The 16,458-nt window shown below is 42.3% G+C and overlaps 1 protein-coding gene across 9 annotated transcripts in view; it reads right to left on the bottom strand.

Annotated features, from left to right (window-relative positions):
• FREM1 (FRAS1 related extracellular matrix 1) overlaps nucleotides 1–16,458 on the bottom strand; it is a 157,972-nt gene that overhangs the window by 126,747 nt on the left and 14,767 nt on the right. For 3 of the 9 annotated variants that reach the window (XM_039910811.1, XM_039910812.1, XM_039910813.1), the window contains exon 1: nucleotides 7,393–7,624. The exons of 1 other annotated variant lie outside the window; for it this stretch is intronic. The gene's annotated coding sequence lies outside the window, so the exon portion shown is untranslated. Of the gene's footprint in view, nucleotides 1–7,130; nucleotides 7,231–7,392; nucleotides 7,625–15,823; nucleotides 15,898–16,458 lie in introns of those variants that run through there. 5 more of the 9 variants (XM_029055731.2, XM_029055737.2, XR_003756015.2 and 2 more) reach the window with 4 other exon arrangements.

The following is a 16,458-nucleotide window of genomic DNA, read 5'->3' as shown; positions in this document are numbered from 1 at the left end:
TCCAACAGAACCACAATGAATTCACCTCTAGGGCATTCTAAAAGACCCATCTTTTTAAAATGTCCTGAGGTGTTTTAAATTGCAGCTGGAAATTGTAATTTCTGGTTTATTGTTTTCAATCTCCCTACCTCTTCATACCCAAGAAACCTCTACTTTCTCCATCTTCAAAGCCCAGTTAAAAACACATCTCCTCCAGGAAGCTTTCCATGACTAATCTGTCATCTCCCTATCCTATTCTTCCCACACACACATTGTTTATGCACTTCAGTCCTCACCCCTAATCATTTAAGTACTCTCTCCACCTTCTCCCCCCACAGCTCTTATGTATATATTTTTAAATTTACTTCCCCCATCTGTAATTTACTTCAGTGCCTATCTCCTCCCTCACTACACTGTAAGCTCCTCAAGGAAAGGGTTTGTCTGTATTAACTCTATTATGCTCTTCCAGCACTTAGTGTTCGGCACAAAGTAAGGGCTTAATGAATATGATTGATGGGTTTTTTTAATCAATTATTTCATTTCATCCTCATAACATCCCAGTGATATAGGAGAGGCAAGGATTATTCTTCCTACTTTACAGATGAGAATTGAAGCACAGAAAGGTTAAAATACTTAGTCATAGTCCTATAGCAAGATAATGGCAGAGCTGAGATTAGAAACCAGGTCTCCTGCCTCCGGATGCTTTGGCTATCCACTCCACATTATGTGCATGTAAAGAGGCAGGCCTTTGGTGTTCTATTACATTTGCAATTTGCAGTTGGGAGTGCTGTTTTTGATTTTGCCTCTTGGTTTTGCAATCATAAAATGTACTTGAAAGCATTTTTTTGTTGTTGTTGTTTTGCTTTTTGTTTTTTATTAAAGGAGAAGCAGACTGGAAAGGCAATTATCTAAACCTCCATTATCCTAACAACCAGTTATCTGAGCTAAGGCTACTTTGGAGAATTTTTTAAGAGGACCAGATCACCAAATAAAATTGGTCACTACCTGTTCAAAATAGCCAGACTCAATTAAGTTTGGATCTTCAAACTTTTGATCATCTGAACAAACTGTCCGATTAGTTCGGATAACTGTTTTATACTAGTAAGGAGAAGCAGCTTTGCCTAGTGGATGGAGCACAGGCCTGGGAATCAGAAGGACATGGGTTCTAATGCTGGCTCAGACATTTGTCTGCTGTGTGACCTTGGTCTCAACTTCTCTGTGCCTCAGTTATATCATCTATAAAATAGGGATTAAGATTGTGAGCCCCATGTGGGACAGGGAGTTTGTCCAACCTGATTAGTTTGTACTGAATCTACCCCAGCACTAAGTACAGTGCCTAGGACAAGGAAAGCACTTAACAGATACCATTAAAAAAATAAAGTAAAAAGAAGAAAAGGAACAAGAAAAGAAGGCAAAAAAGGAAGGATAGAAAAGAAAGACAGAAGAGGAGAAAGGAAGAAAAGAGGAAAAGAAAGGGTAATTATTCCTGTAATTTGAAACAGAGTTTTTCTGCTTTATCTAAACAATCAGGCGCTATGGAACAATAAATGGCTCAATCTGAAACATTCAACTGTACATTGTTAGCAGTGAATTATAGTTAAGTTTGTCACAGAATTTAGCCTTTAATTGTAATTGTAATTAACAATTTCAAGTTGCCCATAACTCTTTTCCCCAAACTCATTTCTCAAAGCATTCTCCATTCTTCAGCATGCTTCAGGAAGATGATCTAAGCAGTAACTCATACTATAGAGTGGAGAGGGAGAGAGGTTGGAGGCAGGGAGACAAGCAGTGTACCAAGTGCTGGGATAGATGTAATCATGACACATCTGATCCAACCCCTGTCCCACTGGGAGTAGACAAAGACAAGGTAACAATGCAGCACCTAGGCTATCGATTCCATCTATTCTCAATACGATCAAAGCATTTATCTGACCGCTAGATATTTGGTTGAAAAGGAACGAGGGTATCGAGCCCTTGTTGGGTAGGGATTGTCTCTATCTGTTGCCGAATTGCACTTTCCAAGCGCTTAGTACAGTGCTCTGCACACAGTAAGTGCTCAATAAATATGATTGAATGAATGAATGAATATTGATTCCCCATTTTGCAGATGAGGGAACTGAGGCCTAGAGAAGCAAAGTGACTTGCCAAAAGTCACACAGCAGACAAGTCGTGGAGCTAGGATTAGAACTCGGGTTCTCTGACTCCCAGGCTCCTCTGTTCATGCCTGATGGCTTTGATTTTACCAATTAAGCAGTTGGAGAGTTATAGAGGATTAGGGAAGGAAGTGGTGCCAGGACTGGGGAGTTAGGCTCAACAGAATCACAGGGAGCACGTTCTTATTATCCCTACTCCCAGTCCTCTAAAGAAGAGTGTCCTCTGACAGCCTTTCTGGATACTGGATAAGGAGACTCACATGACAAAATATTCATTACACCGGGCATACAGCAAAACCTGATGACATTACAAGTGTCATTTTGAATGTTTCTAAGACATTTTATGTGGGAAACCCTGAATATGCCCTTGCTCCAGAGCCTTAGCATTTCTCTCCCAAGTCTGTGAGGGAATCGGAAGCTTTGATGAGCTTGCCCAGGGAAGCAGGTATACCAGAGAGAACCAGTCTAAACAGGTGAGTTTCTGGTTTTGAGAGCTCGCAACCTGTCCCAGCCTCTTGCCCAAGGAGATGTCCTGCACATGGAGTGAGGGAACACTAATTCTCCCATCTTGGATAAACCCGTGGAGAGGAAAATAATCATAATAATAATAATAATTCTGGTACTTGTTAAGCGCTTACTATGTGCCAAGCACTGTTCTAAGTGCTGGCATAGATACAAGGTAATCAGGTATCCCACATGGGGAAAAAGGGAGGGTTTAACCGGAATCATTCTCCCATAATAATTATGATAATTATTAATAATTATGGTACTTGTTAAGTACTTACTATTGCCAAGCACTTTTCTAAATGCTGAGATAGCTAAAAGTTAGTTAGGTTGGACACAGTCCCTGTCCCACATGGGGCTCACAGTTTCAATCCCCATTTTACAGATGAGGTCACTGAGGCCCAGAGAACTGAAGTGACTTGCCCAAGGTCACACAGCATGTGGCAGAGCCAGGATTAGAAACCATGACCTTCTGACTCTCAGACCCGTGCTGTATCCACTAAGCCAGGCTGCTCTGGTTACAAATGATCTGAGAACTTTTACTCTACTTAAGACATGGTTGGCAGAGTGTCACTAGCACACCCTCATTCCTACCACATGTATTCCTGCTGGGGTATGGAGTGCAACTAGTAAGTAAGTTTGCAGGGGTGCAGCACGTTGCAAAATGCATCCAAAGGGTTGGGTTTTTTTTTGAGCAGCGTCCATCTATGGTAAACTGTCAGCAGCTGAAGCTGGGTTGTAGTACTATAACCCAGCAGGCAGTTGCCTTGGAAACCACTGTGATCATCACCACTTGGATACAGCACGGGCCTGGGAGTCAAAAGGTTCTAATCCCGGCTCCAACCCTTGTCTGCTGTGTGACCTTGGGCAAGTGACTTAACTTCTCTGTGCCTCAGTTACCTCATCTGGAAAATGGGAATTAAGACTGTTAGCCCCATGTGAGACAGCGAACTGTGTCCACCCTGATTTGCTTGTATCCACTCCAGTGCTTAGTACAGTGCCTGTTACATAGTAAACTGCTTAACAAATACCACAATTATATCATCCAGATATTTTTCAGGATTCCTTCTTTGTCTGTCCACCTAGAGGGACACCTTACCTGCTTCTTTGGTTAGAAGGCATCACTGCTGACGGTGTAGCCCCAACGGGCAATCCCCTATATGCAGAGTCTAGACTGGAACCTAGTTCTCCTGATTCCCGGAGCCATTCTATTGCCGCTGGATCGACTGCATAGGTGTACACCCACACACATACAGTGGCAGTAATGGTGACAGGGGACAGACCCAGTGTGATTTGTGCCTCCTTCCCCTCACTCACTGCTTATCCCTTCCAGATGGATGCTACCAACTCCAAAATACTGAATAGAACCAAGGATAAGGTTTGTCATAACTTCTATTTTCAATGTGAATATCATTATTTTACCCAACTCCTGCCAAATGTATTACTAGAAAGGGATTCAGTGGAAATCAAACCTGCAGGTGTATACTGTTGTATACTTAACAGTTAAAGAAGAAAATGATGTTTTTAAAACAAGCTCCCATTTTTGGAAGTCTGCACACTGCCCTTCAACCTTATTACCTTCTTGTCCACCCACAGTACCTTTGGACAGCTGGAGCCCATGTTTATCTGCAAATCTGCAGATCGCAGCTCTAATTTATCATCTTCATGGCCAGCTTTTAGAGACCTTTGAAAATGCTGCAACAGGCAGGGCAATAACTTCAGCTTCAGACAAAATAAGAGATTTCATTAGGGAGGGCGTTACTGACCCTCAAAATGTTTTGCTTAGCTGCAGAAGAGCAGCTGCAAGGTTGCAAGCCATGAAAGCACAGATGCCTTCAAATGTGCTGCAGACCACCCAACTCTCACAAGTGGCAATTCCACCCAGGGTCAGCCAGGAACTCTGCACATAGTAAGTGCTCAATAATACCACTGACTGATAGATTTATTGACTGTGCAGACAGGACTTGGCCATGAATACTGGTGTGGCCCATTAGGTAGTCAACATTTATCTAACTGCTCCTTCAGTTGGTGGTGCTAATGATTTGTGAAGAGTGGAACTATGGTAACTCTTCACTATAACCAGATCACCTCTTAGGCTGGGAGCACTCTGTGGGGCAAATCTGACCTGATTAATGTCTATCTGCCTCAGCACTTAGAACAGTGCTTGACACTTAACAAATATCACAAATTATTATTATTAATTATTAAATCAACCTCAATTTAGCACAATGCTTTGGCATGTAGTAAGAGCTTATAAGCAACATATTCAAAACTAAGTTAAGGTAAATATCAGGAGACTCAATGAAAGAGTAATATCTACCAAGCATCATGCAGAGCATTAAACTAAGCACCTGGGAGTGTGTAATAGTGTTAGTAGACATGATCCCTGCCTTTGAGGACTTTACCATCTAACAGGAGAGAAATACTGGGCCCAATTCAGAGGATGTGCTGCTGTAATTTTGCTTGAGAACAACCCTTCAAATGTCCAAGTTGAATAACTCAAAGCCATTATCCGAAGCATCCTGAAGGGACTGAGTTCCAACTTCTCATGCAGTCCACCCAAATGCTTAGCATGCCGAAGTGAATACCTTGGGGATTCACCTCAAACTTCACCCCCACCAAAATGAATGTCTCCGTGGCCCAGCCCCCAGATATTTTCACCCAGTCCACTACATTTGGAGCAGCCCCAGGATTTGATTTGTTCTGAAGGATTCCCCAAAGGCCAACCTGGAGATTCAGGTCAGCTCCAAGATCGGCTAGGCCAGGCCCATGAATCTCATTTGGAATCCCTGGTCCTGCCCTAAGCACGACTGGCCTCCACCAGGGGAGGAGTGAGTTAGCATTCACTTTGATAATTGGCCCAGATGGTTTTCCTCACATGTGACTTCCATTTTCACATGCGACTTCCATTTTCACATCCAAGGAGGAAAAGCAGTATGATAAGGACAGGGACAAGAATGGGAAAGTTGGCAAATGGTTTTGCAACTAAATTGCTTATATCTGGGCCAAAATTAGCACTTGGACTCTGCGGCTGATGAAAGAGAGAAAATGAGAGCAAGGCAGCGAGGGATAGAGCAGCAGAAGAAGCAGCGTGGCTCAGGAGAAGCAGCGTGGCTCAGTGGAAAGAGCACGGGCTTTGGAGTCAGGGCTCATGAGTTCGAATCCCAGCTCTGCCACTTGTCGGCTGTGTGACTGTGGGCAAGTCACTTAACTTCTCTGGGCCTCAGTTCCCTCATCTGTAAAATGGGGATTAAGACTGTGAGCCCCACGTGGGACAACCTGATTCCCCTATGTCTACCCCAGCGCTTAGAACAGTGCTCGGCACATAGTAAGCGCTTAACAAATACCAACATTATTATTATTATTATTATAGAGAAGGGAGGAACAAAAAAGAAAAGAGACAGAGGAGAGAGCAGAAATCATAGGAGACAGAGAGAGATAGAATGCCAATGGGCATGAGCCTACTGTTGCCTTTAATGGTATTTTTACTGAGTGGGGACAACCACTATTGTCAAGGGCTAAACACCTGAGCATGGAAAACTGCTGCACAATAGTTTGCCAGCAGCATTCATGGAAGCCATGCTACTTCAGCTAGGACATGCTGGATTTTTAGGGCAGCTGGACCCACAGTGCATGTAGACCAATACATTTGGAATGTCAAGCAGTCGTGAATAGGTTAATCTTGCCACCAATGATTACTGAGACCATAAATACCAAAAAGGACTTTTTAAATAGTGCCATTTCAAGTTGTATAATTAACTCAGTGGGGCCTCATTTGGATTCCTTATGGTAGTATTGCTGAGAGGAACACAAAATTAAACAGAAAAAATTACTTCTGTGTTCAAATTAAATGGAAAAGTATTTAACTATGCCATCCACATTTTTGCGTGATGTTTGAACGAAGACGAGTCATCTTTCGACAGTCCACAAAGGTCCCAAACTCTGAGCTACATAAGCACAAATGCACAGACACAATCATGTTTGGAAAAAGCACTGCCTACAAATGTATCACCGATACAAATGGATTTACAAATGGCAAAATTTACATTTTTTTCCTGGTGACAGCAAAAGTGTTATTTTTATCTTTCTGTTCTACTTACAAATTGTCCTCTTTGGGTTGTTTAATTGAGAAGAAAATTGCCCATGCTTTAAAACCTCTTAAACTGAATCTAAAAATTAACATTTTCTTGATGTGCCAAGGGACAGAATCTGAAGTGTTAGAAATCTCAGTTAAGAAATTTAAAGTAGCATTTGAGATACACTGGAGAAATATGAATTACTAGGCAAACTAAAAACTCAATTTTGCAATGTATTTTTGTTAAATTCACTACCAGCACAAGAGTTTACCAAAGATTTAAACTTTCAGCCTAAAAGACTGCATGTTTCATGCATTGTAGTCCAGAGTTAATTACACCCCGAAGATAAGCTCTTAGGTATCAGTTAACATAACATTCATAGTCAATACAAGATGAAGGACATAAAGAAGATACTTACAGGTCGTGATATTCCTTTCAGAGCTAAAAGGCAAGAAGATCCCAGTCCAGGAGGGATAATGAGACTCAGTGACCCAGTAATCTCTGATTTAAAAGGACTGGGGAGGCGGGGGGGAGAAGCTAGGGAAGGGGAGAGAAGAGAGCTGAAATTCCAGTCTTTCTGGTCAGCTTAGTTTTAGTTTTCTTTGTACTAAAAATCCATGAACCCAAATAAATGCATACATATATTCATACATACATAAAAAGTACACGTGTACACACACCTCTCTTTCTGGTCTTCCTCAAGAGTGCTGCTGCTTTGAAAACTTCCAGAGCATAAGCCTCAGAGCTCCCCATGAGAAGGGCATTTATAAAGATGCCTTCAACTGTTTACAATGAGCCCTGTTTCTCTGGCAGTGAGCCACTGTTCCTCCCATCCCCTTCTGCTTGCTGGGTCTGCAGGGACAAAACCGAGCTCTAGGAAATAAGGTCTGCTGTTTCTCTTTCCAGTCCTCCTTCCCCTCTCTCAGTTGTAGGCTTACTCTCTTCAGCAACATCCCCTTCCTCAACCTCCCCTCTTCCCCACCATTTCCTCCTGAAAGGGGCTGTATTCAGATGCGGACAAGATTCACAGCCTGCATAAAAGAGAAACTGAGCAGATCTTAACTTTTTGTCTCGGCAGCCAGGAAAAACCAGATCAGGTGGCTGGGCTTCACCACCTCTGTTTTTTCTTTTCCAGACATTGGGTGGCATTAATATTATTTCCACCAGGAAACACTCCTCAAAGAACTTCACTGACCTACAGGAACTGTGAAGGTAGAAATATTTAAATTTAGAGATGCAGCAAAACTGGAAGTGTGAAACCACAAGTTGTAATGTGAAACCTTGTTTCTACCTTCCAGTTCTGCCTCAGTCTCTCTGAGATTCCCATCCCATTTGACTTCTTTGTGCTCTAGTTTTTCTGCAACAGGAAATCGCACTCACCCACTTTATGTGATTGATTGTGTGAGTATAACACTATGCTGATGAACAGTGTTAATTCCTGACAGATGAACGGTGACTGGAATTGTCAGTGTCAGAGCCCCAAAACCAGAAAAATGATTCCATCCAATTCAAGGGGTGATGAAAGACAAAGCTTCTTCTTGAAGTTGGCCCTTTACTGAAATGCAGTGGATCCTGAACAGTGCAAACAATAACTTTGTCTATCAAGACAGTATCAATCAATCAATGCTATTTATTGAGTGCTTACCATGTGCAGAGCACTGTACTAAGCTCTTAGGATAGGACGATACAAGAAAGTTGGTAGGCGTGATCCCTACCCACAAGGAGCTTGCCATCTACAGGGGGCACACACATCAGAGTAGATTAGGGACAAGGAAAATAGTAGAGTAAAATAATATTTACATATTTGCATACATGGGCCCGGGTTGAGTATCAAAGTGCTTAAGGGATGCATAGTTGATACGAAGGGGAGGATGGATTGGGAAATAAAGAGGAAGCAGCATGGCCTAATGGAAAGATTCCAGGCCTGAGAGAGGATCTGCATTCTAATACCAGATCTTTCACTTCTCTGCTGCATAACTTTGGGCAAGGCACTTAACTTTCTGTGCCTCAGTTTCCTCACCGGTAAAATAGGGACTAAACACTACTCCCTTCTACTAAGACTGTGAGTCCCTTATGGGACAAGGACTGTGTCCAACCTGATTATCTTGTATCTATCCCAGTACTTAGTATAGTGCTTGGCTCATAGTAAATGCTTAACAAAAACCATTAAAAAAATGCAGGGGGAGGGGGAGCTTAGCCTGGGTAGGCCTCTTGGAGGAGTTGTGATTTGTGAGTGGGGGCAGGGGAGTAAGTAATGTTACAAAGCAACTATTAGGACAATTTAGGGTAGTCAAGGTGGCTAAAGTGATAGACATATTGGTTTTAATTGTCGAAGCACAGGAAATGGCTTTATCACTGATATTAAGTCAACTGACCATATGTTTTGCATTTGCAATCTAACAAGAGAGACTTATACAGTGTAGACTAGTGGACAGAGCACAAGTCTGGGAGTCAGAGCATCTGGATTTTAATACCGGCTCTACCACTTGTCTGCAGTATGACCTTGGACAAGTCACCAAACTTCTCTGTGCTTCAGTTTCCTCATCTGTAAAATGGGGATTAAGACTGTGGGCCCCATGGGGGACAGGGACTGTACCCAATCTGATTATCTTGTATTTACCCCAGTGCTTAGTACAGTGCCTGGCACATAGTGCTTAAAAAATACCAGAGTTATCATCATCATCATTATTATTATTACCAGTCTTCTCCTCTTCAGCTGCCACCACTTTCGCCACAAATGAACATCCAGGACATTTTCTGATGGCTTCTGATAGGGCCATTTTCATTTAGACATGCTGGAAACTTTCAGTAGCGAGATCACCGATTGGAGTGCCTGCTGTTGCAGCCAAACAGCAGCAAAAGTGGAAGCAAGAGAAGGACCATGGTTGAGTGAGTGTTTGCATGTGTGGGTATATGTTGGCCAGCTCACCTCCATCCACCCTCTCTCTCCCTCCCTTCTCTACAGGGTCTCTTTTCTTCTTTCTCTTTGTTCCTCCCTCAGACTCTCAATCTCTCTCTCTCTCTCTCTCTCACCCATCACCACTGGCAGCATTCACTGAGTACCTACTATGTACAGAGCACTGACTTGAAGTACTATAATGAGGGAGAGAGGCAGGCAGAGAAATAAAGTATTTACAAACAATGGGAGCAGGTAGGAGAGCAAGGAGACGACTAGAGAATGGAAGATGGAAGACAAGTAATTAAGTGAATAAATAAAAGATGGGCATAGATTAAATGTACAGCACACACACGCTAAGAATGGCTAAAAGAATATAAATACTAAAGGGTGGGTTCTCTTAGGGGATTGCAATGGAGGTCATCAATGGCTGTCAGGGGGACTCCCCACCAGGACCCTTTCCCTGCCATTCCAACAATAACTTCTACTCACCCCCACCTCCACTCCACCAAGGTCACTTCTGGGCTAAAAACGTACCCCAGCAAGGCAAGGGAAGGAAGTGTGTGTGCCAAGCTGTGCGAGAGCAGGGATCGGGGGTACCAACTCTACTGTTTTGCACTCTCCCGAGAGCTTAGTTCAGTGCTCTGCACATAAGTGCTCAGTAAATATGATTGATTGATTAACGAACCTTCCCTGGGGGAGGAGAGGGGAGCAGGGAGGAGTGGATTGTTTAGCTTGAAGAAGAGACAGTAAATGATGAATTACTAGCTGTCTTTCATCATATAACTAGTTATTGTCCATTGTCATCAATGGAAAAGAGAAATGGGCTTAAATGGGTTTAAACTGCAGCAATAGAGAATTTGGGTGGGTACGAGGAACAACAGGCTACCAAAAGAGATTGTGGTGGAACCTCTGTCCTCATGGATCGCCATACTAGAAGAGCCAAACAATAGCTCAGTCATTACCAGTCTTTTAGAAAGACCCAGGCTATGCTATGTCCATCGATTCCAAACATGAGGGCTAAATATATATCAGCAGAGGGTGTCTAGCTGAGGTTGGGGTGTGGTGGACTCTGAATCTTTCGAGATCCAAATGCAGGCTCAAGGAAAATTCTCCAGTCATTAGTAACGGTCATATAACGTGGTCCCAGCTCCTAAAGGAGATAGAGGAAACTCAAGATGAAAAGGACAGAGACAAAAACTGTCTTAGGCATCCAGAAGACTGATTGAAGGACAGTTAATGATAAAGTAAAGGATAGAATCCCTTGAGGTGATAAATCAAATTCTGCTGCCCTCACTTCCTTTTCTCTCTCTCATCATCCCTGCCCATGCCACTCAAATCCATCATTAACTCTCATATTCTTTGAAGGACTTGGCTGGATGTTGTATTTCATTTCATTTCTGAGATTTTATGAAGGAAGAGAGTCTGAACTCACAATATCTTGGGCTACATGGGTTTAACTGGCAGTTATCATTCAATTTGGTCAGTGTGGTTCAGGACATTACGTTTTACATTCAGGGATCCTTCATTCCCCCTTCAGCAAATGGACTCTAAAACTCTTGACAGAGTTGATGTAGCCCCAGTGACAATTTCTTCCCAAATTCAGCAGGTTCTGTCCATTTCATTGAGGAAAAGTCATCATCCATGCTCCCTCCTTATTTTGTCCTGGTCTGGAAGCCAGAGTCCAGATAGAGATCTAGTGTAATAAGAGCTACAGATGGCAATACATTTTGCATGTCCAGCACTTTAGCCAACACCCAGGTAAATGCTTAATTCAAGTTACAGCTTCTGTCAATCCTGAAGTATCCAACCTTTCCACCTCTCTTTCATTCACTGAACCACACATATGTCTTCTAGCCATATTTATTGAACCTACTGTGTGCAGAGCACTGCACCAGACAGAGGAAAGCCAGAAAGATCAGCAGGCATAGTCCCTGCCCTCTAGATGCTTACAATCCCCCCGATTACTCATCAGTAATAATAATAATTATAGTATTTGTTAAGCACTTACTATGTGCCACGCATGGCACTAAGCATCAGCGTAGATACAAGATAATCAGTTCAGCCACAGTCCCTGTCCCACATGGGGCTCCCTATCTAAGTATTAGTATTTATTAAGCACCCACTTGGAATAATACATTGTACTGGGTACTTGGGAAGTACAAAATAGTGAAGTGACACATTCTCTGCCCACAAGGAGCTGACATTCTAATGGAAAGACAAGCGTAAAAATATTTACAGGAGTAGCCAAAATAAATAATTGAATGTACTAATAGTTGTGGATATATGCATCTGTCTGTTTCCAGAAGATATAGTTGTGATTTTTCAATCTTTCTATCATCCTTACTAAATTTTAAGATTCGAAGATTTCAATTTCAAATATCTTTTTTTTTTTGAAACTTCCTGCGGCCAAGAGTCTGAGTAGCTGCCTATGTTAGCCCAGGACAGGCCCATTTCCTTTGACAAAAATTATGATTTTTTTCCATTTAGACTATGATTTTTCCCAACATATGTATTCTGATCTCAAAATAGTGAGGCTGCGCCATGCCGATAGGGCCAATATTTTCAGGGCCCGGACCACTAGCCACATTCTTAGCCAGCCCTGAGATCAAGGCAATCCCACTGGGTGACCAATGGCATATCTCCCCAGCCCTGTCCCTTTTCCTCCAACTATTCTGGCATATTTCAGGACTGTCTGGCTGGCTGGGCCAGGGCAAGGAAGCCCAGTGCAGAGCTGCTAACATCTCCAGGTGGACTACTGGTCAGACCCATCAGGGCACCCAAACAAAGACACAATCTCCTAGGGAAAAAATATCCCATCTGCAAAACCTAAATGCCAGTTCAGCCTAAGGGGGTGTGGTTCTACTACCTTGGCCAAAATAATGTAGTGACCAAAGCATTCGTTTACAATCCTAATGTTTGTTAGCTTATGCGCAGGAAATCATGTGAACAAAGACACATACTGACTTGTGAAGTTTTTTCAGTCTCCTGTTTAAGTTCCCTTGGCAGTTTTGGCAGCTGACAGAGATGCTTTCACTTACCCACAGACGCTGAAACGGCAGACTAAAAATGCTCCCCCTGAGAAGAAATACACTATGTTATCCTTATCATTTCCACATTTGCCTGAGAAGGCAAGGCAGGAAATGGAAGTAGGCTGACTCATTCCATTCTGCCCAGATCTCAGCCTGAAAATCAAACATGCAATGTATTTTTTTCATTAATAATTAGCTACAACATGACTTAGAATTCTGGCATTAATATAAACAGCTAGCAGAATTTCCAGATGTTTTCTTTAAACATGACAAATCAATTAGGAGTCTTTTTTATCCTCATCTTTTAAAGGGAAGGGAAAAATGCACCTGAGGCACAATCATAACAAAAGAAGTGCTCTCAGTTTCAACTCTCAAATTAAATAAAATGGTGCATGGGGAGCAGGATGGCCTGTCCATGAGAACATAGTATTAAGCCCCAGAGACTCACTGAGTGTGTCCCTGAAGGTCATGCAACCTTAGTTCTCTGGGTCTCAGTAAAATGGGATCTTAACCGGCAGTGTTAATTAACATTGGGTAATAGTTAACGATGGTGAATAGTTAACATTAGATAATATTAACACTAGTTAATATTAACATCAGTTAATAAAGGGCATTGAGGGCTGCATTTACAAAGAAGAGGCTGTGTGCATGCATTAATTTGCCCTTCATATTCGACAAGGATGTCACGAAGGGTGAAGTTTTTCCCTACGGGAAAATGATGGCTGAAAAGGTCAATACAGGACTGACAATCCTGACGAGACCACCCCTGCACAGTTCCCTATTACACGGTCGTGTGTTATGCAGATTTCCGGAAAAACAAAAAACTTCAACACATTGTTAAAAACACATGGCCGTGTATATGTCATCGTAGCAACTCTGAAGAGTGAAGATGTCTCCAGCTTCATCACAGAAGAGAAGAGAGTCCAAAAAATATGTTAACAAGTCAACATTTTCCTCATCGCACCTTGAAGAGGAGGCCCTTCAAAATATAGAAAACCTTCCAATGTGCAATACGCACTTGTCCCAGCTACTGAGGACGTTATCACAGCAGGCAGAGCCATGAAAAATGGCAAAGCAACTGTACCTCATAGTATATTTGCTGGCTTCTACTAGCATGAAGGGAATATCATGTTTAAACACTTATTCCAGCACTTCCTCAACATATGGAACAATAATAATAATAATGGTATTTATTAAATGCATACTAGGTGACTGGCATTCTGTTAAATGTGTGGATGCATTTGACCGATAGCAATTCTTAGTGCATTGGACACCATACTAGTATTTAAATCCATTTGGATTAAGGAGCTATGCCACCATCTGTGGCATATTCTTAAGTGATTTTTCATATTACCTGTTGCACTCCACATCATCTAGCATAAGCATTAACTAAATTGCATTTGTGTTGATGAGCCTCAAGCTTGCTAATAATTAAAATACTTGTCCAGTGGCTTTCACCAGAAATACAAATATGACCCTACACAATGTATTCATTTTTTAACGGTATTTTTATAGTATTTGTGAAGCACTTACTATGTGCCAGACACTGTGCTAGGGTAGATACAAGACAATCAGACTGGACACAGTCCATATCCTACATGAGGTTCACAGCTATACTCACCATTTTATAGATGAGATAACTGAGGCACAGAAAAGTGAAGTGACCCCCAATGTTACACAGCAGACAAGTAGCACAGCAGAGATTAGGACCCAGGTCTTCTGACTCCCAGACCGATGCTCTTTCCAACTAGGCAAGCTGTTTCTCCTTATTGGTCAAGCATGGCCTCAACTATAAGCTGGGAAGATCTGGAAACTCTTCCTTCAGAGAGAGCAACTCAGCCAAATTCACAGTAGAAACAGCACAGTTTGGTTTCATTACTCTGTTTAGATTTTCCCAGCCATCTGAGAGAAACACAGAGAACCAGTGCTATCAGAGACATAAGCTTTAGCTTCTTATCTAGCCCAGAGATATCCAATCCTGTGCACTGACTGTATGATAGTCTTGAACCAGCATACCTTTCCCTCCTGTGCTTGGTGCTGATCTACTGACATAGTTCTATGGTGCCTTCCATGGTGGGATCCAGGGACCAGCCCACCTAAGTAGAAACCACTGGGTGGTCCAGAAAGGAAATCAAATGCCTCTGCAAGATTAAAAAGCAATAAACCAATCGACCACCCTTTATCACCAGTGATTATCAAGGAGGGCAGAAAATCTCACAAACACTGCAAGCATTAAGAACCTGGCAGTATTTGAATGATATGAAAGCTCTCCTTGAGCTGGATATAGCAGGGAGCCAGATAGCTTCATGTGGGCAGGGATCATGTCTACCACCTCTGTTAAACTGTACTCTCTCAAGTACTTAATAGAGGTGCTCTGCAAACAGTAAGTGCTCAATAAGGATTATTCACTGATTAATAATAATAATGTTGGTATTTGTTAAACTCTTACTATGTGCAGAGCACTGTTCTAAGCGCTGGGGTAGATACAGTGTAATCAGGTTGTCCCATGTGAGGCTCACAGTTAATTCCCATTTTACAGATGAGGTAACTGAGGCACGGAGAAGTTAAGTGACTTGCCCACAGTCACACAGCTGACAGGTGGCAAAGCCAGGATTCAAACCCATGACCTCTGACTCCCAAGCCCGGGCTCTTTCCACTGAGCCACGCTGCTTCTCTAGTTGATTGACAGAATCAATTGGTGGACATGATGCACAGGGAGAGAAAAAGGAGAGTAAGACCATATTTTGTCTACTCTACAAGCTCATGTTTTAAAACCAGATATGAATTTGTGACTCTATTAGCTGAGAGCACTTACTGTAGCACTCTGCTCACACTAGAACATCCAATGAATGTGACTGAACGGCTGATTAATCGAGAGCATCCGCTGAGCCTCCACTGCAGGCAGAACCCTGGACCTAAGCGCTCTGAGGAAATTCAAAAGAAGGAAATGGTATGGTACTTGCACTCATGTAAACTACACTCTCCCATGAGGCAAGACAAATGCGTAAACATATAAACACAAACGTCTATACATAAACATACAAAATAATATGAACAACAGAGACAGAAGCATGAAAACACATAAAAGAAGCATATGAATGTAAGATTTATAGAGATACACCTAAATGTTAATGGTTGACTGAGAAAAAAACACAAAGGAAGAAACAAAAACAATTTACTTACCTACTGACAGATAGAATTACCTTTCTGGTGTCAGTGAAATACTCTGGGGCAAGGGTGAAAAAGAGAGGTTGAAAATGAACCTCTGGGAGGAGCCACCAAGAGTTGCCTTGCAACATAGTAGAAGTGTTTCTGGAGGGCGGAATGAGCCAATTCCTTTTAGACACTGACCTCTGAAAATCTGGTAACTAGATTTCCCAGAATCCTCCGGGTGTGAATGAATTAGAAAGCTGGGTCATTTAAATTCAGAAAGGGAAACTTTTCTTTTCTGCCTTTCTGATCAATTATCTAGTAGCCTTGCTGGATGGCCTATTGTGTGGCCTGACTTTTGAATTTGGTGCATATATCAAAGGTTGGTATTAGAGGAGCGAAGCATGTGGGCTTGGGTTTTAGTGGGAGAGGAGTGAGGATAAGTAAGGGGAAGAGAGCTGATGGAGTGCCTTGAATCTAATGGTGAGGCATGTCTGCCTGATGAGAAGATGGATGGACAACCTTTGGTGGTACTTGAGGAGTGGGGAGAAGTACACAGACTAATTTTTAGAAAAATGATATAGTCAGCAGAGTGAAGTATGAACTAGAAAGGAGAGAGGTTAGAGACATGGCCTAGTGGGATGAGCACGGGCCTGAGAGTAAGAAAG

Source organism: Ornithorhynchus anatinus, chromosome X5 (genome assembly GCF_004115215.2).
Source record: "Ornithorhynchus anatinus isolate Pmale09 chromosome X5, mOrnAna1.pri.v4, whole genome shotgun sequence".
In the NCBI taxonomy this organism is placed as follows: Eukaryota; Metazoa; Chordata; class Mammalia; order Monotremata; family Ornithorhynchidae; genus Ornithorhynchus; species Ornithorhynchus anatinus.
Note: the sequence above shows the minus strand (reverse complement) of the source record. Positions and strands in the feature narration are given on the sequence as shown.